The sequence below is a fragment of the Eulemur rufifrons genome, chromosome 3 (genome assembly GCF_041146395.1).
Source record: "Eulemur rufifrons isolate Redbay chromosome 3, OSU_ERuf_1, whole genome shotgun sequence".
In the NCBI taxonomy this organism is placed as follows: Eukaryota; Metazoa; Chordata; class Mammalia; order Primates; family Lemuridae; genus Eulemur; species Eulemur rufifrons.
In genome coordinates, this window is record NC_090985.1 from 20856642 (window position 1) to 20879825 (window position 23184).

At 54.7% G+C, this 23184-nt stretch overlaps 7 pseudogenes; all 7 read left to right on the plus strand.

The window, feature by feature from the left end:
* Positions 1-2918: 2918 nt before the first annotated feature.
* On the plus strand, positions 2919-2992 carry LOC138382221 (small nucleolar RNA SNORD116; annotated as a pseudogene).
* Positions 2993-6075: 3083 nt separating this feature from the next.
* LOC138382222 (small nucleolar RNA SNORD116) lies at positions 6076-6149 on the plus strand (annotated as a pseudogene).
* Positions 6150-9231: 3082 nt separating this feature from the next.
* Positions 9232-9305, plus strand: LOC138382224 (small nucleolar RNA SNORD116; annotated as a pseudogene).
* Positions 9306-12388: 3083 nt separating this feature from the next.
* On the plus strand, positions 12389-12462 carry LOC138382225 (small nucleolar RNA SNORD116; annotated as a pseudogene).
* Positions 12463-15544: 3082 nt separating this feature from the next.
* Positions 15545-15618, plus strand: LOC138382226 (small nucleolar RNA SNORD116; annotated as a pseudogene).
* A 3082-nt stretch (positions 15619-18700) lies between these two features.
* LOC138382227 (small nucleolar RNA SNORD116) lies at positions 18701-18774 on the plus strand (annotated as a pseudogene).
* A 3084-nt stretch (positions 18775-21858) lies between these two features.
* On the plus strand, positions 21859-21932 carry LOC138382228 (small nucleolar RNA SNORD116; annotated as a pseudogene).
* Positions 21933-23184: the final 1252 nt, after the last annotated feature.

The following is a 23184-nucleotide window of genomic DNA, read 5'->3' on the forward strand; positions in this document are numbered from 1 at the left end:
TGGAAACCCTCTGAGGGCGTGGCCGGTGGCTTCCTTATCCCGTCCTCACCAACCCTGGGGAACTAAATGGCCGTTAGAGATACCCCTGTGAAGCCACTAGGCCTCCCCCTGGGCCCCTCTCCCCTCTGGTTGGCTGAGCCGGCCAGAGCAGCTGATGGGCCATCTCTGTTCTGTCCGGAGGGCAAAGGTATGAGCCGCTTGCAGGGCTGGGCCGCCATTTTATTTTTCTGTTCACTGTTGTTACGTGAAAGCACTGCCTGGGAGTTGAAAAACAGACACCCAGTATGGAACCTTAGAGGTCTATTTCGTTACCCATTGGACTGGCCGTCCGTTCCCGCGGTACGGCAGCCTCGGCCCTTGTGGGTTTTCCCGTGAACCGGGCAGGGCCTTTTGAGTCCATGGCGGTCCCCCATTCCAGGCCCTGCCGTGTCCGTCCTTTGTGAAAGCGGCGGGACTATATCTTTGAAATGCTGGACTTTTAAGCTGGATGGAATCGGCCACCCTCCTGGGTCCTCAGCGGGTTTCCACGGTCTGTGAAGTGATGAGGAATGGTGTTGCAGTGGAGGTGCTAGGGAGCCTTTGGGTCATGGCTTTGAGGACAATGTCAATGTATGACATGCTCAGCAGCGATGTGAGCACGAGGGTTCTGGTCTTGCATGTATGTGGCCAGACAGGCGTGGAACGTGAAATCCTATAAGTGCTTGCAAGGAGATGTTCCATTTGGGGAATTTTGTTGCCCCTGTACTCTGCAGATTGGGTGAGATATCATTCCGGGGACGTTGACCGGCGGACTGAGGAAGTGCTGGCCTGGACACCTGCACTGGCTCCCTTCTGTGGGCGGGACCAACGGAAAACACTCCCCAGGTAACTTACATCCAGTTTTCAGTGGATTCAGTTTTGTGGGCTATGCTAATTCTGTTACAGGGGCTGTGGCCGCGCCTGCACTGGGTCCATTCACATGTTTGTCGGGGCTGGAAGAATCTCCCCAGTGAGGATGGCTTTTTTGAGGACACTGACGTGCTCACAATCTCAAGGTGTTGTGAGTTTGCGCCTGTCAATGTTTTTTTTTGTTTTTTGACACGGAACCGTTCCCGGTAGATTCTTCACAGGCGCTGTCAACCGGGTCGCTCGGGGGGCACCCGTTTTTTTTCTTTATTAGTTTGTTTTTCCTGGGAACAGAGCAAAGGAATTCACTTCCACTGAGCTATCCTTCTCCATAGGGGTAGGCCTGGGCTCTTCAGGCAACCATGGATCAGAAAACATTTGCAAACACGTGAAAATCCTTCAGTCCATCCATCGGTAGATTCACTCGCTGGATGGATGATTCGATGGATCCATGGAACATTCGTGGATGCATTGACGCTTTCACCTGTACCGATCACGTTCTGCCTCTGCACTGTGGTCCCTTACGCCTAAACCACAGGCTCTACCATACAGGCCCACAGCGTATCCATCGTTGGGGGCGCGCTCCGTGATCAGACGACGACCAGCCGACACGCGGGTGGTGGTTCTGTGCCGAGGTGATGGGCAGCCAGGCGATTTTCCCTTAGGCGCTCGAGCTCCCGTAGGCGTCCGTGTCCTCAGGGGATCCTGGAACCCCTGCGGCTCATATTAAAAGTGCGATTGTACCTTGGAATGCCCGATTCCAATACATCCTGCATCCAACCTCTTCACACCACAGATGATCGCGTTTCAAATTCTTGGATGGTAACGTCGACGTTAGGTCCACAGTCCCATACCCTCAGTGAGTTCGCACCGTGTATCAAGGGATAGGAGAACGATATCCGGAGAGATGTCGAGGGCAGAGTGCTGAGAGTGCGTGCAGAGGGGAGATTTCGGAGAAGTTCTGTCCGGGGCTCCCCGATCACAGAAGGGAACGTGATTCTTCTTAGCAGAGACGTGGTCTCTGGACTTTCTCATATGAACTGGTACACCTAACTGGTCGAGCCACGTCTCCCAGGAAGCCTCTTTTCTTTGTATTTGTATTTTCATTTTTCCCCGGGGTGCCTGAGTTTCCCGGTTCTTTGCAATTTTGGTGTCACCGAATGCCCTGGCGGGAGCTCAGTGGTGAACCCAGGCGGTATGGCTTTGTCGTCTGTATGGGCTGACTGACGTGGAAGGAGGAAAACCCTGGCCTCCTGAGGCAATGACCGAATTCTGGTCAGATCGTCGTGGGAGGGTTTGGAGCGATTTCCGTGACTTCTTTAAGTAATGAAGAAATTCCTAGCAAGTGCCAAGAATGACTTGGCACAAAGAGTGTGAGGCATTGACGACGTGAGGAGCCATCATGGGCTTCTGTCTCCTTGACGTTAGGGCGGCACATTTAGCTCAGCGTTGAGCAAGGTCAGACACGTCTGAGACGGATGATGAAATTAGTACGCTGCACGCACAGAGTCATAGTGGTGGGAACACAGGCAGCCCTGTCTTGCGGTCATCATGCCCCAGCCACACATGGTAAGCACCAGGGACCGGGCCCCTTAGCTTTACTCATGCCAGTTTGGAAAAGGAAGACACGTGGTCTCCGCGTGCCCACAGATATAATCTCCCCCCACAGGACGCAGTGAAGTTTGATGTGGGCTTCGAAGGGATGAATTTCTCTCCTCCCCGGTGTGGCGAGGTGAAGGAAGAGTATAGGGAGCAGTTCTGGCCGCCCTCATCCCCAAGGTCCAGTGTGAATTCTCTCCTACGGTAAGGATCTTGTCCCGGGATCAGTGCCACACCCCGTGGGGAGGGGATCGTGACTCTGCCTGGAGGCGGGGCCCACACCTTGCTAGCCAGCCGTGGGGCCGGTCATTGCTTGTGGTGCCGGTCTCGCTGGTGGAAGAGTGTGGGTTGGCGAGCCCCAGGGTGACAGGAGAGCCCAGTGCTCAGTGTCTGTCCCGGATCTGGGGCTCAAGGTCCCTTTCGTACGCGTGCCTGGATCGATGATGTCTAAAAAAAATGGAAACTTTTGAAATCTGAACAAAATGAGTGAGGACTCGAGCTGAGGTCCAGCACGGGGATCGCCACGCCAGTAGGCTGAAGGGAGCTGAGTTAGTAGAGCTTGGGGTGAGGAAAGGCCTGTGACGTCTGGAAATGTGAAAGGCTGAAGTACCGTGGAAGCAGTGGAGTTGGGCGACCGTGTGAGCACACCCTGGTGGTGGCTTGCGGGGTACCGTGGAAACCCTCTGAGGGCGTGGCCGGTGGCTTCCTTACCCCGTCCTCACCAGACCCTGGGGAACTAAATGGCCGTTAGCGATACCCCTGTGAAGCCACTAGGCCTCCCCCTGGGCCCCTCTCCCCTCTGGTTGGCTGAGCCGGCCAGAGCAGCTGATGGGCCATCTCTGTTCTGTCCGGAGGGCAAAGGTATGAGCCGCTTGCAGGGCTGGGCCGCCATTTTATTTTTCTGTTCACTGTTGTTACGTGAAAGCACTGCCTGGGAGTTGAAAAACAGACACCCAGTAGGGAACCTTAGCGGTCTCTTTCGTTACCCATTGGACTGGCCGTCCGTTCCCGCGGTACGGCAGCCTCGGCCCTTGTGGGTTTTCCCGTGAACCGGGCAGGGCCTTTTGAGTCCATGGCGGTCCCCCATTCCAGGCCCTGCCGTGTCCGTCCTTTGTGAAAGCGGCGGGACTATATCTTTGAAATGCTGGACTTTTAAGCTGGATGGAATCGGCCACCCTCCTGGGTCCTCAGCGGGTTTCCACGGTCTGTGAAGTGATGAGGAATGGTGTTGCAGTGGAGGTGCTAGGGAGCCTTTGGGTCATGGCTTTGAGGACAATGTCAATGTATGACATGCTCAGCAGCGATGTGAGCACGAGGGTTCTGGTCTTGCATGTATGTGGCCAGACAGGCGTGGAACGTGAAATCCTATAAGTGCTTGCAAGGAGATGTTCCATTTGGGGAATTTTGTTGCCCCTGTACTCTGCAGATTGGGTGAGATATCATTCCGGGGACGTTGACCGGCGGACTGAGGAAGTGCTGGCCTGGACACCTGCACTGGCTCCCTTCTGTGGGCGGGACCAACGGAAAACACTCCCCAGGTAACTTACATCCAGTTTTCAGTGGATTCAGTTTTGTGGGCTATGATAATTCTGTTACAGGGGCTGTGGCCGCGCCTGCACTGGGTCCATTCACATGTTTGTCGGGGCTGGAAGAATCTCCCCAGTGAGGATGGCTTTTTTGAGGACACTGACGTGCTCACAATCTCAAGGTGTTGTGAGTTTGCGCCTGTCAATGTTTTTTTTTGTTTTTTGACAGGAACCGTTCCCGGTAGATTCTTCACAGGCGCTGTCAACCGGGTCGCTCGGGGGGCACCCGTTTTTTTTCTTTATTAGTTTGTTTTTCCTGGGAACAGAGCAAAGGAATTCACTTCCACTGAGCTATCCTTCTCCATAGGGGTAGGCCTGGGCTCTTCAGGCAACCATGGATCAGAAAACATTTGCAAACACGTGAAAATCCTTCAGTCCATCCATCGGTAGATTCACTCGCTGGATGGATGATTCGATGGATCCATCGAACATTTGTGGATGCATTGATGCTTTCACCTGTACCGATCACGTTCTGCCTCTGCACTGTGGTCCCTTACGCCTAAACCACAGGCTCTACCATACAGGCCCACAGCGTATCCATCGTTGGGGGCGCGCTCCGTGATCAGACGACGACCAGCCGACACGCGGGTGGTGGTTCTGTGCCGAGGTGATGGGCAGCCAGGCGATTTTCCCTTAGGCGCTCGAGCTCCCGTAGGCGTCCGTGTCCTCAGGGGATCCTGGAACCCCTGCGGCTCATATTAAAAGTGCGATTGTACCTTGGAATGCCCGATTCCAATACATCCTGCATCCAACCTCTTCACACCACAGATGATCGCGTTTCAAATTCTTGGATGGTAACGTCGACGTTAGGTCCACAGTCCCATACCCTCAGTGAGTTCGCACCGTGTATCAAGGGATAGGAGAACGATATCCGGAGAGATGTCGAGGGCAGAGTGCTGAGAGTGCGTGCAGAGGGGAGATTTCGGAGAAGTTCTGTCCGGGGCTCCCCGATCACAGAAGGGAACGTGATTCTTCTTAGCAGAGACGTGGTCTCTGGACTTTCTCATATGCACTGGTACACCTAACTGGTCGAGCCACGTCTCCCAGGAAGCCTCTTTTCTTTGTATTTGTATTTTCATTTTTCCCCGGGGTGCCTGAGTTTCCCGGTTCTTTGCAATTTTGGTGTCACCGAATGCCCTGGCGGGAGCTCAGTGGTGAACCCAGGCGGTATGGCTTTGTCGTCTGTATGGGCTGACTGACGTGGAAGGAGGAAAACCCTGGCCTCCTGAGGCAATGACCGAATTCTGGTCAGATCGTCGTGGGAGGGTTTGGAGCGATTTCCGTGACTTCTTTAAGTAATGAAGAAATTCCTAGCAAGTGCCAAGAATGACTTGGCACAAAGAGTGTGAGGCATTGACGACGTGAGGAGCCATCATGGGCTTCTGTCTCCTTGACGTTAGGGCGGCACATTTAGCTCAGCGTTGAGCAAGGTCAGACACGTCTGAGACGGATGATGAAATTAGTACGCTGCACGCACAGAGTCATAGTGGTGGGAACACAGGCAGCCCTGTCTTGCGGTCATCATGCCCCAGCCACACATGGTAAGCACCAGGGACCGGGCCCCTTAGCTTTACTCATGCCAGTTTGGAAAAGGAAGACACATGGTCTCCGCGTGCCCACAGATATAATCTCCCCCCACAGGACGCAGTGAAGTTTGATGTGGGCTTCGAAGGGATGAATTTCTCTCCTCCCCGGTGTGGCGAGGTGAAGGAAGAGTATAGGGAGCAGTTCTGGCCGCCCTCATCCCCAAGGTCCAGTGTGAATTCTCTCCTACGGTAAGGATCTTGTCCCGGGATCAGTGCCACACCCCGTGGGGAGGGGATCGTGACTCTGCCTGGAGGCGGGGCCCACACCTTGCTAGCCAGCCGTGGGGCCGGTCATTGCTTGTGGTGCCGGTCTCGCTGGTGGAAGAGTGTGGGTTGGCGAGCCCCAGGGTGACAGGAGAGCCCAGTGCTCAGTGTCTGTCCCGGATCTGGGGCTCAAGGTCCCTTTCGTACGCGTGCCTGGATCGATGATGTCTAAAAAAAATGGAAACTTTTGAAATCTGAACAAAATGAGTGAGGACTCGAGCTGAGGTCCAGCACGGGGATCGCCACGCCAGTAGGTGAAGGGAGCTGAGTTAGTAGAGCTTGGGGTGAGGAAAGGCCTGTGACGTCTGGAAATGTGAAAGGCTGAAGTACCGTGGAAGCAGTGGAGTTGGGCGATCGTGTGAGCACACCCTGTTGGTGGCTGGCGGGGTACCGTGGAAACCCTCTGAGGGCGTGGCCGGTGGCTTCCTTATCCCGTCCTCACCAACCCTGGGGAACTAAATGGCCGTTAGAGATACCCCTGTGAAGCCACTAGGCCTCCCCCTGGGCCCCTCTCCCCTCTGGTTGGCTGAGCCGGCCAGAGCAGCTGATGGGCCATCTCTGTTCTGTCCGGAGGGCAAAGGTATGAGCCGCTTGCAGGGCTGGGCCGCCATTTTATTTTTCTGTTCACTGTTGTTACGTGAAAGCACTGCCTGGGAGTTGAAAAACAGACACCCAGTATGGAACCTTAGAGGTCTATTTCGTTACCCATTGGACTGGCCGTCCGTTCCCGCGGTACGGCAGCCTCGGCCCTTGTGGGTTTTCCCATGAACCGGGCAGGGCCTTTTGAGTCCATGGCGGTCCCCCATTCCAGGCCCTGCCGTGTCCGTCCTTTGTGAAAGCGGCGGGACTATATCTTTGAAATGCTGGACTTTTAAGCTGGATGGAATCGGCCACCCTCCTGGGTCCTCAGCGGGTTTCCACGGTCTGTGAAGTGATGAGGAATGGTGTTGCAGTGGAGGTGCTAGGGAGCCTTTGGGTCATGGCTTTGAGGACAATGTCAATGTATGACATGCTCAGCAGCGATGTGAGCACGAGGGTTCTGGTCTTGCATGTATGTGGCCAGACAGGCGTGGAACGTGAAATCCTATAAGTGCTTGCAAGGAGATGTTCCATTTGGGGAATTTTGTTGCCCCTGTACTCTGCAGATTGGGTGAGATATCATTCCGGGGACGTTGACCGGCGGACTGAGGAAGTGCTGGCCTGGACACCTGCACTGGCTCCCTTCTGTGGGCGGGACCAACGGAAAACACTCCCCAGGTAACTTACATCCAGTTTTCAGTGGATTCAGTTTTGTGGGCTATGCTAATTCTGTTACAGGGGCTGTGGCCGCGCCTGCACTGGGTCCATTCACATGTTTGTCGGGGCTGGAAGAATCTCCCCAGTGAGGATGGCTTTTTTGAGGACACTGACGTGCTCACAATCTCAAGGTGTTGTGAGTTTGCGCCTGTCAATGTTTTTTTTTGTTTTTTGACACGGAACCGTTCCCGGTAGATTCTTCACAGGCGCTGTCAACCGGGTCGCTCGGGGGGCACCCGTTTTTTTTCTTTATTAGTTTGTTTTTCCTGGGAACAGAGCAAAGGAATTCACTTCCACTGAGCTATCCTTCTCCATAGGGGTAGGCCTGGGCTCTTCAGGCAACCATGGATCAGAAAACATTTGCAAACACGTGAAAATCCTTCAGTCCATCCATCGGTAGATTCACTCGCTGGATGGATGATTCGATGGATCCATGGAACATTCGTGGATGCATTGATGCTTTCACCTGTACCGATCACGTTCTGCCTCTGCACTGTGGTCCCTTACGCCTAAACCACAGGCTCTACCATACAGGCCCACAGCGTATCCATCGTTGGGGGCGCGCTCCGTGATCAGACGACGACCAGCCGACACGCGGGTGGTGGTTCTGTGCCGAGGTGATGGGCAGCCAGGCGATTTTCCCTTAGGCGCTCGAGCTCCCGTAGGCGTCCGTGTCCTCAGGGGATCCTGGAACCCCTGCGGCTCATATTAAAAGTGCGATTGTACCTTGGAATGCCCGATTCCAATACATCCTGCATCCAACCTCTTCACACCACAGATGATCGCGTTTCAAATTCTTGGATGGTAACGTCGACGTTAGGTCCACAGTCCCATACCCTCAGTGAGTTCGCACCGTGTATCAAGGGATAGGAGAACGATATCCGGAGAGATGTCGAGGGCAGAGTGCTGAGAGTGCGTGCAGAGGGGAGATTTCGGAGAAGTTCTGTCCGGGGCTCCCCGATCACAGAAGGGAACGTGATTCTTCTTAGCAGAGACGTGGTCTCTGGACTTTCTCATATGAACTGGTACACCTAACTGGTCGAGCCACGTCTCCCAGGAAGCCTCTTTTCTTTGTATTTGTATTTTCATTTTTCCCCGGGGTGCCTGAGTTTCCCGGTTCTTTGCAATTTTGGTGTCACCGAATGCCCTGGCGGGAGCTCAGTGGTGAACCCAGGCGGTATGGCTTTGTCGTCTGTATGGGCTGACTGACGTGGAAGGAGGAAAACCCTGGCCTCCTGAGGCAATGACCGAATTCTGGTCAGATCGTCGTGGGAGGGTTTGGAGCGATTTCCGTGACTTCTTTAAGTAATGAAGAAATTCCTAGCAAGTGCCAAGAATGACTTGGCACAAAGAGTGTGAGGCATTGACGACGTGAGGAGCCATCATGGGCTTCTGTCTCCTTGACGTTAGGGCGGCACATTTAGCTCAGCGTTGAGCAAGGTCAGACACGTCTGAGACGGATGATGAAATTAGTACGCTGCACGCACAGAGTCATAGTGGTGGGAACACAGGCAGCCCTGTCTTGCGGTCATCATGCCCCAGCCACACATGGTAAGCACCAGGGACCGGGCCCCTTAGCTTTACTCATGCCAGTTTGGAAAAGGAAGACACATGGTCTCCGCGTGCCCACAGATATAATCTCCCCCCACAGGACGCAGTGAAGTTTGATGTGGGCTTCGAAGGGATGAATTTCTCTCCTCCCCGGTGTGGCGAGGTGAAGGAAGAGTATAGGGAGCAGTTCTGGCCGCCCTCATCCCCAAGGTCCAGTGTGAATTCTCTCCTACGGTAAGGATCTTGTCCCGGGATCAGTGCCACACCCCGTGGGGAGGGGATCGTGACTCTGCCTGGAGGCGGGGCCCACACCTTGCTAGCCAGCCGTGGGGCCGGTCATTGCTTGTGGTGCCGGTCTCGCTGGTGGAAGAGTGTGGGTTGGCGAGCCCCAGGGTGACAGGAGAGCCCAGTGCTCAGTGTCTGTCCCGGATCTGGGGCTCAAGGTCCCTTTCGTACGCGTGCCTGGATCGATGATGTCTAAAAAAAATGGAAACTTTTGAAATCTGAACAAAATGAGTGAGGACTCGAGCTGAGGTCCAGCACGGGGATCGCCACGCCAGTAGGCTGAAGGGAGCTGAGTTAGTAGAGCTTGGGGTGAGGAAAGGCCTGTGACGTCTGGAAATGTGAAAGGCTGAAGTACCGTGGAAGCAGTGGAGTTGGGCGACCGTGTGAGCACACCCTGGTGGTGGCTTGCGGGGTACCGTGGAAACCCTCTGAGGGCGTGGCCGGTGGCTTCCTTACCCCGTCCTCACCAGACCCTGGGGAACTAAATGGCCGTTAGCGATACCCCTGTGAAGCCACTAGGCCTCCCCCTGGGCCCCTCTCCCCTCTGGTTGGCTGAGCCGGCCAGAGCAGCTGATGGGCCATCTCTGTTCTGTCCGGAGGGCAAAGGTATGAGCCGCTTGCAGGGCTGGGCCGCCATTTTATTTTTCTGTTCACTGTTGTTACGTGAAAGCACTGCCTGGGAGTTGAAAAACAGACACCCAGTAGGGAACCTTAGCGGTCTCTTTCGTTACCCATTGGACTGGCCGTCCGTTCCCGCGGTACGGCAGCCTCGGCCCTTGTGGGTTTTCCCGTGAACCGGGCAGGGCCTTTTGAGTCCATGGCGGTCCCCCATTCCAGGCCCTGCCGTGTCCGTCCTTTGTGAAAGCGGCGGGACTATATCTTTGAAATGCTGGACTTTTAAGCTGGATGGAATCGGCCACCCTCCTGGGTCCTCAGCGGGTTTCCACGGTCTGTGAAGTGATGAGGAATGGTGTTGCAGTGGAGGTGCTAGGGAGCCTTTGGGTCATGGCTTTGAGGACAATGTCAATGTATGACATGCTCAGCAGCGATGTGAGCACGAGGGTTCTGGTCTTGCATGTATGTGGCCAGACAGGCGTGGAACGTGAAATCCTATAAGTGCTTGCAAGGAGATGTTCCATTTGGGGAATTTTGTTGCCCCTGTACTCTGCAGATTGGGTGAGATATCATTCCGGGGACGTTGACCGGCGGACTGAGGAAGTGCTGGCCTGGACACCTGCACTGGCTCCCTTCTGTGGGCGGGACCAACGGAAAACACTCCCCAGGTAACTTACATCCAGTTTTCAGTGGATTCAGTTTTGTGGGCTATGATAATTCTGTTACAGGGGCTGTGGCCGCGCCTGCACTGGGTCCATTCACATGTTTGTCGGGGCTGGAAGAATCTCCCCAGTGAGGATGGCTTTTTTGAGGACACTGACGTGCTCACAATCTCAAGGTGTTGTGAGTTTGCGCCTGTCAATGTTTTTTTTTGTTTTTTGACAGGAACCGTTCCCGGTAGATTCTTCACAGGCGCTGTCAACCGGGTCGCTCGGGGGGCACCCGTTTTTTTTCTTTATTAGTTTGTTTTTCCTGGGAACAGAGCAAAGGAATTCACTTCCACTGAGCTATCCTTCTCCATAGGGGTAGGCCTGGGCTCTTCAGGCAACCATGGATCAGAAAACATTTGCAAACACGTGAAAATCCTTCAGTCCATCCATCGGTAGATTCACTCGCTGGATGGATGATTCGATGGATCCATCGAACATTTGTGGATGCATTGATGCTTTCACCTGTACCGATCACGTTCTGCCTCTGCACTGTGGTCCCTTACGCCTAAACCACAGGCTCTACCATACAGGCCCACAGCGTATCCATCGTTGGGGGCGCGCTCCGTGATCAGACGACGACCAGCCGACACGCGGGTGGTGGTTCTGTGCCGAGGTGATGGGCAGCCAGGCGATTTTCCCTTAGGCGCTCGAGCTCCCGTAGGCGTCCGTGTCCTCAGGGGATCCTGGAACCCCTGCGGCTCATATTAAAAGTGCGATTGTACCTTGGAATGCCCGATTCCAATACATCCTGCATCCAACCTCTTCACACCACAGATGATCGCGTTTCAAATTCTTGGATGGTAACGTCGACGTTAGGTCCACAGTCCCATACCCTCAGTGAGTTCGCACCGTGTATCAAGGGATAGGAGAACGATATCCGGAGAGATGTCGAGGGCAGAGTGCTGAGAGTGCGTGCAGAGGGGAGATTTCGGAGAAGTTCTGTCCGGGGCTCCCCGATCACAGAAGGGAACGTGATTCTTCTTAGCAGAGACGTGGTCTCTGGACTTTCTCATATGCACTGGTACACCTAACTGGTCGAGCCACGTCTCCCAGGAAGCCTCTTTTCTTTGTATTTGTATTTTCATTTTTCCCCGGGGTGCCTGAGTTTCCCGGTTCTTTGCAATTTTGGTGTCACCGAATGCCCTGGCGGGAGCTCAGTGGTGAACCCAGGCGGTATGGCTTTGTCGTCTGTATGGGCTGACTGACGTGGAAGGAGGAAAACCCTGGCCTCCTGAGGCAATGACCGAATTCTGGTCAGATCGTCGTGGGAGGGTTTGGAGCGATTTCCGTGACTTCTTTAAGTAATGAAGAAATTCCTAGCAAGTGCCAAGAATGACTTGGCACAAAGAGTGTGAGGCATTGACGACGTGAGGAGCCATCATGGGCTTCTGTCTCCTTGACGTTAGGGCGGCACATTTAGCTCAGCGTTGAGCAAGGTCAGACACGTCTGAGACGGATGATGAAATTAGTACGCTGCACGCACAGAGTCATAGTGGTGGGAACACAGGCAGCCCTGTCTTGCGGTCATCATGCCCCAGCCACACATGGTAAGCACCAGGGACCGGGCCCCTTAGCTTTACTCATGCCAGTTTGGAAAAGGAAGACACATGGTCTCCGCGTGCCCACAGATATAATCTCCCCCCACAGGACGCAGTGAAGTTTGATGTGGGCTTCGAAGGGATGAATTTCTCTCCTCCCCGGTGTGGCGAGGTGAAGGAAGAGTATAGGGAGCAGTTCTGGCCGCCCTCATCCCCAAGGTCCAGTGTGAATTCTCTCCTACGGTAAGGATCTTGTCCCGGGATCAGTGCCACACCCCGTGGGGAGGGGATCGTGACTCTGCCTGGAGGCGGGGCCCACACCTTGCTAGCCAGCCGTGGGGCCGGTCATTGCTTGTGGTGCCGGTCTCGCTGGTGGAAGAGTGTGGGTTGGCGAGCCCCAGGGTGACAGGAGAGCCCAGTGCTCAGTGTCTGTCCCGGATCTGGGGCTCAAGGTCCCTTTCGTACGCGTGCCTGGATCGATGATGTCTAAAAAAAATGGAAACTTTTGAAATCTGAACAAAATGAGTGAGGACTCGAGCTGAGGTCCAGCACGGGGATCGCCACGCCAGTAGGTGAAGGGAGCTGAGTTAGTAGAGCTTGGGGTGAGGAAAGGCCTGTGACGTCTGGAAATGTGAAAGGCTGAAGTACCGTGGAAGCAGTGGAGTTGGGCGATCGTGTGAGCACACCCTGTTGGTGGCTGGCGGGGTACCGTGGAAACCCTCTGAGGGCGTGGCCGGTGGCTTCCTTATCCCGTCCTCACCAACCCTGGGGAACTAAATGGCCGTTAGAGATACCCCTGTGAAGCCACTAGGCCTCCCCCTGGGCCCCTCTCCCCTCTGGTTGGCTGAGCCGGCCAGAGCAGCTGATGGGCCATCTCTGTTCTGTCCGGAGGGCAAAGGTATGAGCCGCTTGCAGGGCTGGGCCGCCATTTTATTTTTCTGTTCACTGTTGTTACGTGAAAGCACTGCCTGGGAGTTGAAAAACAGACACCCAGTATGGAACCTTAGAGGTCTATTTCGTTACCCATTGGACTGGCCGTCCGTTCCCGCGGTACGGCAGCCTCGGCCCTTGTGGGTTTTCCCATGAACCGGGCAGGGCCTTTTGAGTCCATGGCGGTCCCCCATTCCAGGCCCTGCCGTGTCCGTCCTTTGTGAAAGCGGCGGGACTATATCTTTGAAATGCTGGACTTTTAAGCTGGATGGAATCGGCCACCCTCCTGGGTCCTCAGCGGGTTTCCACGGTCTGTGAAGTGATGAGGAATGGTGTTGCAGTGGAGGTGCTAGGGAGCCTTTGGGTCATGGCTTTGAGGACAATGTCAATGTATGACATGCTCAGCAGCGATGTGAGCACGAGGGTTCTGGTCTTGCATGTATGTGGCCAGACAGGCGTGGAACGTGAAATCCTATAAGTGCTTGCAAGGAGATGTTCCATTTGGGGAATTTTGTTGCCCCTGTACTCTGCAGATTGGGTGAGATATCATTCCGGGGACGTTGACCGGCGGACTGAGGAAGTGCTGGCCTGGACACCTGCACTGGCTCCCTTCTGTGGGCGGGACCAACGGAAAACACTCCCCAGGTAACTTACATCCAGTTTTCAGTGGATTCAGTTTTGTGGGCTATGCTAATTCTGTTACAGGGGCTGTGGCCGCGCCTGCACTGGGTCCATTCACATGTTTGTCGGGGCTGGAAGAATCTCCCCAGTGAGGATGGCTTTTTTGAGGACACTGACGTGCTCACAATCTCAAGGTGTTGTGAGTTTGCGCCTGTCAATGTTTTTTTTTGTTTTTTGACACGGAACCGTTCCCGGTAGATTCTTCACAGGCGCTGTCAACCGGGTCGCTCGGGGGGCACCCGTTTTTTTTCTTTATTAGTTTGTTTTTCCTGGGAACAGAGCAAAGGAATTCACTTCCACTGAGCTATCCTTCTCCATAGGGGTAGGCCTGGGCTCTTCAGGCAACCATGGATCAGAAAACATTTGCAAACACGTGAAAATCCTTCAGTCCATCCATCGGTAGATTCACTCGCTGGATGGATGATTCGATGGATCCATGGAACATTCGTGGATGCATTGATGCTTTCACCTGTACCGATCACGTTCTGCCTCTGCACTGTGGTCCCTTACGCCTAAACCACAGGCTCTACCATACAGGCCCACAGCGTATCCATCGTTGGGGGCGCGCTCCGTGATCAGACGACGACCAGCCGACACGCGGGTGGTGGTTCTGTGCCGAGGTGATGGGCAGCCAGGCGATTTTCCCTTAGGCGCTCGAGCTCCCGTAGGCGTCCGTGTCCTCAGGGGATCCTGGAACCCCTGCGGCTCATATTAAAAGTGCGATTGTACCTTGGAATGCCCGATTCCAATACATCCTGCATCCAACCTCTTCACACCACAGATGATCGCGTTTCAAATTCTTGGATGGTAACGTCGACGTTAGGTCCACAGTCCCATACCCTCAGTGAGTTCGCACCGTGTATCAAGGGATAGGAGAACGATATCCGGAGAGATGTCGAGGGCAGAGTGCTGAGAGTGCGTGCAGAGGGGAGATTTCGGAGAAGTTCTGTCCGGGGCTCCCCGATCACAGAAGGGAACGTGATTCTTCTTAGCAGAGACGTGGTCTCTGGACTTTCTCATATGAACTGGTACACCTAACTGGTCGAGCCACGTCTCCCAGGAAGCCTCTTTTCTTTGTATTTGTATTTTCATTTTTCCCCGGGGTGCCTGAGTTTCCCGGTTCTTTGCAATTTTGGTGTCACCGAATGCCCTGGCGGGAGCTCAGTGGTGAACCCAGGCGGTATGGCTTTGTCGTCTGTATGGGCTGACTGACGTGGAAGGAGGAAAACCCTGGCCTCCTGAGGCAATGACCGAATTCTGGTCAGATCGTCGTGGGAGGGTTTGGAGCGATTTCCGTGACTTCTTTAAGTAATGAAGAAATTCCTAGCAAGTGCCAAGAATGACTTGGCACAAAGAGTGTGAGGCATTGACGACGTGAGGAGCCATCATGGGCTTCTGTCTCCTTGACGTTAGGGCGGCACATTTAGCTCAGCGTTGAGCAAGGTCAGACACGTCTGAGACGGATGATGAAATTAGTACGCTGCACGCACAGAGTCATAGTGGTGGGAACACAGGCAGCCCTGTCTTGCGGTCATCATGCCCCAGCCACACATGGTAAGCACCAGGGACCGGGCCCCTTAGCTTTACTCATGCCAGTTTGGAAAAGGAAGACACATGGTCTCCGCGTGCCCACAGATATAATCTCCCCCCACAGGACGCAGTGAAGTTTGATGTGGGCTTCGAAGGGATGAATTTCTCTCCTCCCCGGTGTGGCGAGGTGAAGGAAGAGTATAGGGAGCAGTTCTGGCCGCCCTCATCCCCAAGGTCCAGTGTGAATTCTCTCCTACGGTAAGGATCTTGTCCCGGGATCAGTGCCACACCCCGTGGGGAGGGGATCGTGACTCTGCCTGGAGGCGGGGCCCACACCTTGCTAGCCAGCCGTGGGGCCGGTCATTGCTTGTGGTGCCGGTCTCGCTGGTGGAAGAGTGTGGGTTGGCGAGCCCCAGGGTGACAGGAGAGCCCAGTGCTCAGTGTCTGTCCCGGATCTGGGGCTCAAGGTCCCTTTCGTACGCGTGCCTGGATCGATGATGTCTAAAAAAAATGGAAACTTTTGAAATCTGAACAAAATGAGTGAGGACTCGAGCTGAGGTCCAGCACGGGGATCGCCACGCCAGTAGGCTGAAGGGAGCTGAGTTAGTAGAGCTTGGGGTGAGGAAAGGCCTGTGACGTCTGGAAATGTGAAAGGCTGAAGTACCGTGGAAGCAGTGGAGTTGGGCGACCGTGTGAGCACACCCTGGTGGTGGCTTGCGGGGTACCGTGGAAACCCTCTGAGGGCGTGGCCGGTGGCTTCCTTACCCCGTCCTCACCAGACCCTGGGGAACTAAATGGCCGTTAGAGATACCCCTGTGAAGCCACTAGGCCTCCCCCTGGGCCCCTCTCCCCTCTGGTTGGCTGAGCCGGCCAGAGCAGCTGATGGGCCATCTCTGTTCTGTCCGGAGGGCAAAGGTATGAGCCGCTTGCAGGGCTGGGCCGCCATTTTATTTTTCTGTTCACTGTTGTTACGTGAAAGCACTGCCTGGGAGTTGAAAAACAGACACCCAGTAGGGAACCTTAGCGGTCTCTTTCGTTACCCATTGGACTGGCCGTCCGTTCCCGCGGTACGGCAGCCTCGGCCCTTGTGGGTTTTCCCGTGAACCGGGCAGGGCCTTTTGAGTCCATGGCGGTCCCCCATTCCAGGCCCTGCCGTGTCCGTCCTTTGTGAAAGCGGCGGGACTATATCTTTGAAATGCTGGACTTTTAAGCTGGATGGAATCGGCCACCCTCCTGGGTCCTCAGCGGGTTTCCACGGTCTGTGAAGTGATGAGGAATGGTGTTGCAGTGGAGGTGCTAGGGAGCCTTTGGGTCATGGCTTTGAGGACAATGTCAATGTATGACATGCTCAGCAGCGATGTGAGCACGAGGGTTCTGGTCTTGCATGTATGTGGCCAGACAGGCGTGGAACGTGAAATCCTATAAGTGCTTGCAAGGAGATGTTCCATTTGGGGAATTTTGTTGCCCCTGTACTCTGCAGATTGGGTGAGATATCATTCCGGGGACGTTGACCGGCGGACTGAGGAAGTGCTGGCCTGGACACCTGCACTGGCTCCCTTCTGTGGGCGGGACCAACGGAAAACACTCCCCAGGTAACTTACATCCAGTTTTCAGTGGATTCAGTTTTGTGGGCTATGATAATTCTGTTACAGGGGCTGTGGCCGCGCCTGCACTGGGTCCATTCACATGTTTGTCGGGGCTGGAAGAATCTCCCCAGTGAGGATGGCTTTTTTGAGGACACTGACGTGCTCACAATCTCAAGGTGTTGTGAGTTTGCGCCTGTCAATGTTTTTTTTTGTTTTTTGACAGGAACCGTTCCCGGTAGATTCTTCACAGGCGCTGTCAACCGGGTCGCTCGGGGGGCACCCGTTTTTTTTCTTTATTAGTTTGTTTTTCCTGGGAACAGAGCAAAGGAATTCACTTCCACTGAGCTATCCTTCTCCATAGGGGTAGGCCTGGGCTCTTCAGGCAACCATGGATCAGAAAACATTTGCAAACACGTGAAAATCCTTCAGTCCATCCATCGGTAGATTCACTCGCTGGATGGATGATTCGATGGATCCATCGAACATTTGTGGATGCATTGATGCTTTCACCTGTACCGATCACGTTCTGCCTCTGCACTGTGGTCCCTTACGCCTAAACCACAGGCTCTACCATACAGGCCCACAGCGTATCCATCGTTGGGGGCGCGCTCCGTGATCAGACGACGACCAGCCGACACGCGGGTGGTGGTTCTGTGCCGAGGTGATGGGCAGCCAGGCGATTTTCCCTTAGGCGCTCGAGCTCCCGTAGGCGTCCGTGTCCTCAGGGGATCCTGGAACCCCTGCGGCTCATATTAAAAGTGCGATTGTACCTTGGAATGCCCGATTCCAATACATCCTGCATCCAACCTCTTCACACCACAGATGATCGCGTTTCAAATTCTTGGATGGTAACGTCGACGTTAGGTCCACAGTCCCATACCCTCAGTGAGTTCGCACCGTGTATCAAGGGATAGGAGAACGATATCCGGAGAGATGTCGAGGGCAGAGTGCTGAGAGTGCGTGCAGAGGGGAGATTTCGGAGAAGTTCTGTCCGGGGCTCCCCGATCACAGAAGGGAACGTGATTCTTCTTAGCAGAGACGTGGTCTCTGGACTTTCTCATATGCACTGGTACACCTAACTGGTCGAGCCACGTCTCCCAGGAAGCCTCTTTTCTTTGTATTTGTATTTTCATTTTTCCCCGGGGTGCCTGAGTTTCCCGGTTCTTTGCAATTTTGGTGTCACCGAATGCCCTGGCGGGAGCTCAGTGGTGAACCCAGGCGGTATGGCTTTGTCGTCTGTATGGGCTGACTGACGTGGAAGGAGGAAAACCCTGGCCTCCTGAGGCAATGACCGAATTCTGGTCAGATCGTCGTGGGAGGGTTTGGAGCGATTTCCGTGACTTCTTTAAGTAAGAAGAAATTCCTAGCAAGTGCCAAGAATGACTTGGCACAAAGAGTGTGAGGCATTGACGACGTGAGGAGCCATCATGGGCTTCTGTCTCCTTGACGTTAGGGCGGCACATTTAGCTCAGCGTTGAGCAAGGTCAGACACGTCTGAGACGGATGATGAAATTAGTACGCTGCACGCACAGAGTCATAGTGGTGGGAACACAGGCAGCCCTGTCTTGCGGTCATCATGCCCCAGCCACACATGGTAAGCACCAGGGACCGGGCCCCTTAGCTTTACTCATGCCAGTTTGGAAAAGGAAGACACATGGTCTCCGCGTGCCCACAGATATAATCTCCCCCCACAGGACGCAGTGAAGTTTGATGTGGGCTTCGAAGGGATGAATTTCTCTCCTCCCCGGTGTGGCGAGGTGAAGGAAGAGTATAGGGAGCAGTTCTGGCCGCCCTCATCCCCAAGGTCCAGTGTGAATTCTCTCCTACGGTAAGGATCTTGTCCCGGGATCAGTGCCACACCCCGTGGGGAGGGGATCGTGACTCTGCCTGGAGGCGGGGCCCACACCTTGCTAGCCAGCCGTGGGGCCGGTCATTGCTTGTGGTGCCGGTCTCGCTGGTGGAAGAGTGTGGGTTGGCGAGCCCCAGGGTGACAGGAGAGCCCAGTGCTCAGTGTCTGTCCCGGATCTGGGGCTCAAGGTCCCTTTCGTACGCGTGCCTGGATCGATGATGTCTAAAAAAAATGGAAACTTTTGAAATCTGAACAAAATGAGTGAGGACTCGAGCTGAGGTCCAGCACGGGGATCGCCACGCCAGTAGGCTGAAGGGAGCTGAGTTAGTAGAGCTTGGGGTGAGGAAAGGCCTGTGACGTCTGGAAATGTGAAAGGCTGAAGTACCGTGGAAGCAGTGGAGTTGGGCGACCGTGTGAGCACACCCTGTTGGTGGCTTGCGGGGTACCGTGGAAACCCTCTGAGGGCGTGGCCGGTGGCTTCCTTACCCCGTCCTCACCAGACCCTGGGGAACTAAATGGCCGTTAGAGATACCCCTGTGAAGCCACTAGGCCTCCCCCTGGGCCCCTCTCCCCTCTGGTTGGCTGAGCCGGCCAGAGCAGCTGATGGGCCATCTCTGTTCTGTCCGGAGGGCAAAGGTATGAGCCGCTTGCAGGGCTGGGCCGCCATTTTATTTTTCTGTTCACTGTTGTTACGTGAAAGCACTGCCTGGGAGTTGAAAAACAGACACCCAGTAGGGAACCTTAGCGGTCTCTTTCGTTACCCATTGGACTGGCCGTCCGTTCCCGCGGTACGGCAGCCTCGGCCCTTGTGGGTTTTCCCGTGAACCGGGCAGGGCCTTTTGAGTCCATGGCGGTCCCCCATTCCAGGCCCTGCCGTGTCCGTCCTTTGTGAAAGCGGCGGGACTATATCTTTGAAATGCTGGACTTTTAAGCTGGATGGAATCGGCCACCCTCCTGGGTCCTCAGCGGGTTTCCACGGTCTGTGAAGTGATGAGGAATGGTGTTGCAGTGGAGGTGCTAGGGAGCCTTTGGGTCATGGCTTTGAGGACAATGTCAATGTATGACATGCTCAGCAGCGATGTGAGCACGAGGGTTCTGGTCTTGCATGTATGTGGCCAGACAGGCGTGGAACGTGAAATCCTATAAGTGCTTGCAAGGAGATGTTCCATTTGGGGAATTTTGTTGCCCCTGTACTCTGCAGATTGGGTGAGATATCATTCCGGGGACGTTGACCGGCGGACTGAGGAAGTGCTGGCCTGGACACCTGCACTGGCTCCCTTCTGTGGGCGGGACCAACGGAAAACACTCCCCAGGTAACTTACATCCAGTTTTCAGTGGATTCAGTTTTGTGGGCTATGCTAATTCTGTTACAGGGGCTGTGGCCGCGCCTGCACTGGGTCCATTCACATGTTTGTCGGGGCTGGAAGAATCTCCCCAGTGAGGATGGCTTTTTTGAGGACACTGACGTGCTCACAATCTCAAGGTGTTGTGAGTTTGCGCCTGTCAATGTTTTTTTTTGTTTTTTGACACGGAACCGTTCCCGGTAGATTCTTCACAGGCGCTGTCAACCGGGTCGCTCGGGGGGCACCCGTTTTTTTTCTTTATTAGTTTGTTTTTCCTGGGAACAGAGCAAAGGAATTCACTTCCACTGAGCTATCCTTCTCCATAGGGGTAGGCCTGGGCTCTTCAGGCAACCATGGATCAGAAAACATTTGCAAACACGTGAAAATCCTTCAGTCCATCCATCGGTAGATTCACTCGCTGGATGGATGATTCGATGGATCCATCGAACATTCGTGGATGCATTGACGCTTTCACCTGTACCGATCACGTTCTGCCTCTGCACTGTGGTCCCTTACGCCTAAACCACAGGCTCTACCATACAGGCCCACAGCGTATCCATCGTTGGGGGCGCGCTCCGTGATCAGACGACGACCAGCCGACACGCGGGTGGTGGTTCTGTGCCGAGGTGATGGGCAGCCAGGCGATTTTCCCTTAGGCGCTCGAGCTCCCGTAGGCGTCCGTGTCCTCAGGGGATCCTGGAACCCCTGCGGCTCATATTAAAAGTGCGCTTGTACCTTGGAATGCCCGATTCCAATACATCCTGCATCCAACCTCTTCACACCACAGATGATCGCGTTTCAAATTCTTGGATGGTAACGTCGACGTTAGGTCCACAGTCCCATACCCTCAGTGAGTTCGCACCGTGTATCAAGGGATAGGAGAACGATATCCGGAGAGATGTCGAGGGCAGAGTGCTGAGAGTGCGTGCAGAGGGGAGATTTCGGAGAAGTTCTGTCCGGGGCTCCCCGATCACAGAAGGGAACGTGATTCTTCTTAGCAGAGACGTGGTCTCTGGACTTTCTCATATGAACTGGTACACCTAACTGGTCGAGCCACGTCTCCCAGGAAGCCTCTTTTCTTTGTATTTGTATTTTCATTTTTCCCCGGGGTGCCTGAGTTTCCCGGTTCTTTGCAATTTTGGTGTCACCGAATGCCCTGGCGGGAGCTCAGTGGTGAACCCAGGCGGTATGGCTTTGTCGTCTGTATGGGCTGACTGACGTGGAAGGAGGAAAACCCTGGCCTCCTGAGGCAATGACCGAATTCTGGTCAGATCGTCGTGGGAGGGTTTGGAGCGATTTCCGTGACTTCTTTAAGTAATGAAGAAATTCCTAGCAAGTGCCAAGAATGACTTGGCACAAAGAGTGTGAGGCATTGACGACGTGAGGAGCCATCATGGGCTTCTGTCTCCTTGACGTTAGGGCGGCACATTTAGCTCAGCGTTGAGCAAGGTCAGACACGTCTGAGACGGATGATGAAATTAGTACGCTGCACGCACAGAGTCATAGTGGTGGGAACACAGGCAGCCCTGTCTTGCGGTCATCATGCCCCAGCCACACATGGTAAGCACCAGGGACCGGGCCCCTTAGCTTTACTCATGCCAGTTTGGAAAAGGAAGACACATGGTCTCCGCGTGCCCACAGATATAATCTCCCCCCACAGGACGCAGTGAAGTTTGATGTGGGCTTCGAAGGGATGAATTTCTCTCCTCCCCGGTGTGGCGAGGTGAAGGAAGAGTATAGGGAGCAGTTCTGGCCGCCCTCATCCCCAAGGTCCAGTGTGAATTCTCTCCTACGGTAAGGATCTTGTCCCGGGATCAGTGCCACACCCCGTGGGGAGGGGATCGTGACTCTGCCTGGAGGCGGGGCCCACACCTTGCTAGCCAGCCGTGGGGCCGGTCATTGCTTGTGGTGCCGGTCTCGCTGGTGGAAGAGTGTGGGTTGGCGAGCCCCAGGGTGACAGGAGAGCCCAGTGCTCAGTGTCTGTCCCGGATCTGGGGCTCAAGGTCCCTTTCGTACGCGTGCCTGGATCGATGATGTCTAAAAAAAATGGAAACTTTTGAAATCTGAACAAAATGAGTGAGGACTCGAGCTGAGGTCCAGCACGGGGATCGCCACGCCAGTAGGCTGAAGGGAGCTGAGTTAGTAGAGCTTGGGGTGAGGAAAGGCCTGTGACGTCTGGAAATGTGAAAGGCTGAAGTACCGTGGAAGCAGTGGAGTTGGGCGACCGTGTGAGCACACCCTGGTGGTGGCTTGCGGGGTACCGTGGAAACCCTCTGAGGGCGTGGCCGGTGGCTTCCTTACCCCGTCCTCACCAGACCCTGGGGAACTAAATGGCCGTTAGAGATACCCCTGTGAAGCCACTAGGCCTCCCCCTGGGCCCCTCTCCCCTCTGGTTGGCTGAGCCGGCCAGAGCAGCTGATGGGCCATCTCTGTTCTGTCCGGAGGGCAAAGGTATGAGCCGCTTGCAGGGCTGGGCCGCCATTTTATTTTTCTGTTCACTGTTGTTACGTGAAAGCACTGCCTGGGAGTTGAAAAACAGACACCCAGTAGGGAACCTTAGCGGTCTCTTTCGTTACCCATTGGACTGGCCGTCCGTTCCCGCGGTACGGCAGCCTCGGCCCTTGTGGGTTTTCCCGTGAACCGGGCAGGGCCTTTTGAGTCCATGGCGGTCCCCCATTCCAGGCCCTGCCGTGTCCGTCCTTTGTGAAAGCGGCGGGACTATATCTTTGAAATGCTGGACTTTTAAGCTGGATGGAATCGGCCACCCTCCTGGGTCCTCAGCGGGTTTCCACGGTCTGTGAAGTGATGAGGAATGGTGTTGCAGTGGAGGTGCTAGGGAGCCTTTGGGTCATGGCTTTGAGGACAATGTCAATGTATGACATGCTCAGCAGCGATGTGAGCACGAGGGTTCTGGTCTTGCATGTATGTGGCCAGACAGGCGTGGAACGTGAAATCCTATAAGTGCTTGCAAGGAGATGTTCCATTTGGGGAATTTTGTTGCCCCTGTACTCTGCAGATTGGGTGAGATATCATTCCGGGGACGTTGACCGGCGGACTGAGGAAGTGCTGGCCTGGACACCTGCACTGGCTCCCTTCTGTGGGCGGGACCAACGGAAAACACTCCCCAGGTAACTTACATCCAGTTTTCAGTGGATTCAGTTTTGTGGGCTATGCTAATTCTGTTACAGGGGCTGTGGCCGCGCCTGCACTGGGTCCATTCACATGTTTGTCGGGGCTGGAAGAATCTCCCCAGTGAGGATGGCTTTTTTGAGGACACTGACGTGCTCACAATCTCAAGGTGTTGTGAGTTTGCGCCTGTCAATGTTTTTTTTTGTTTTTTGACACGGAAC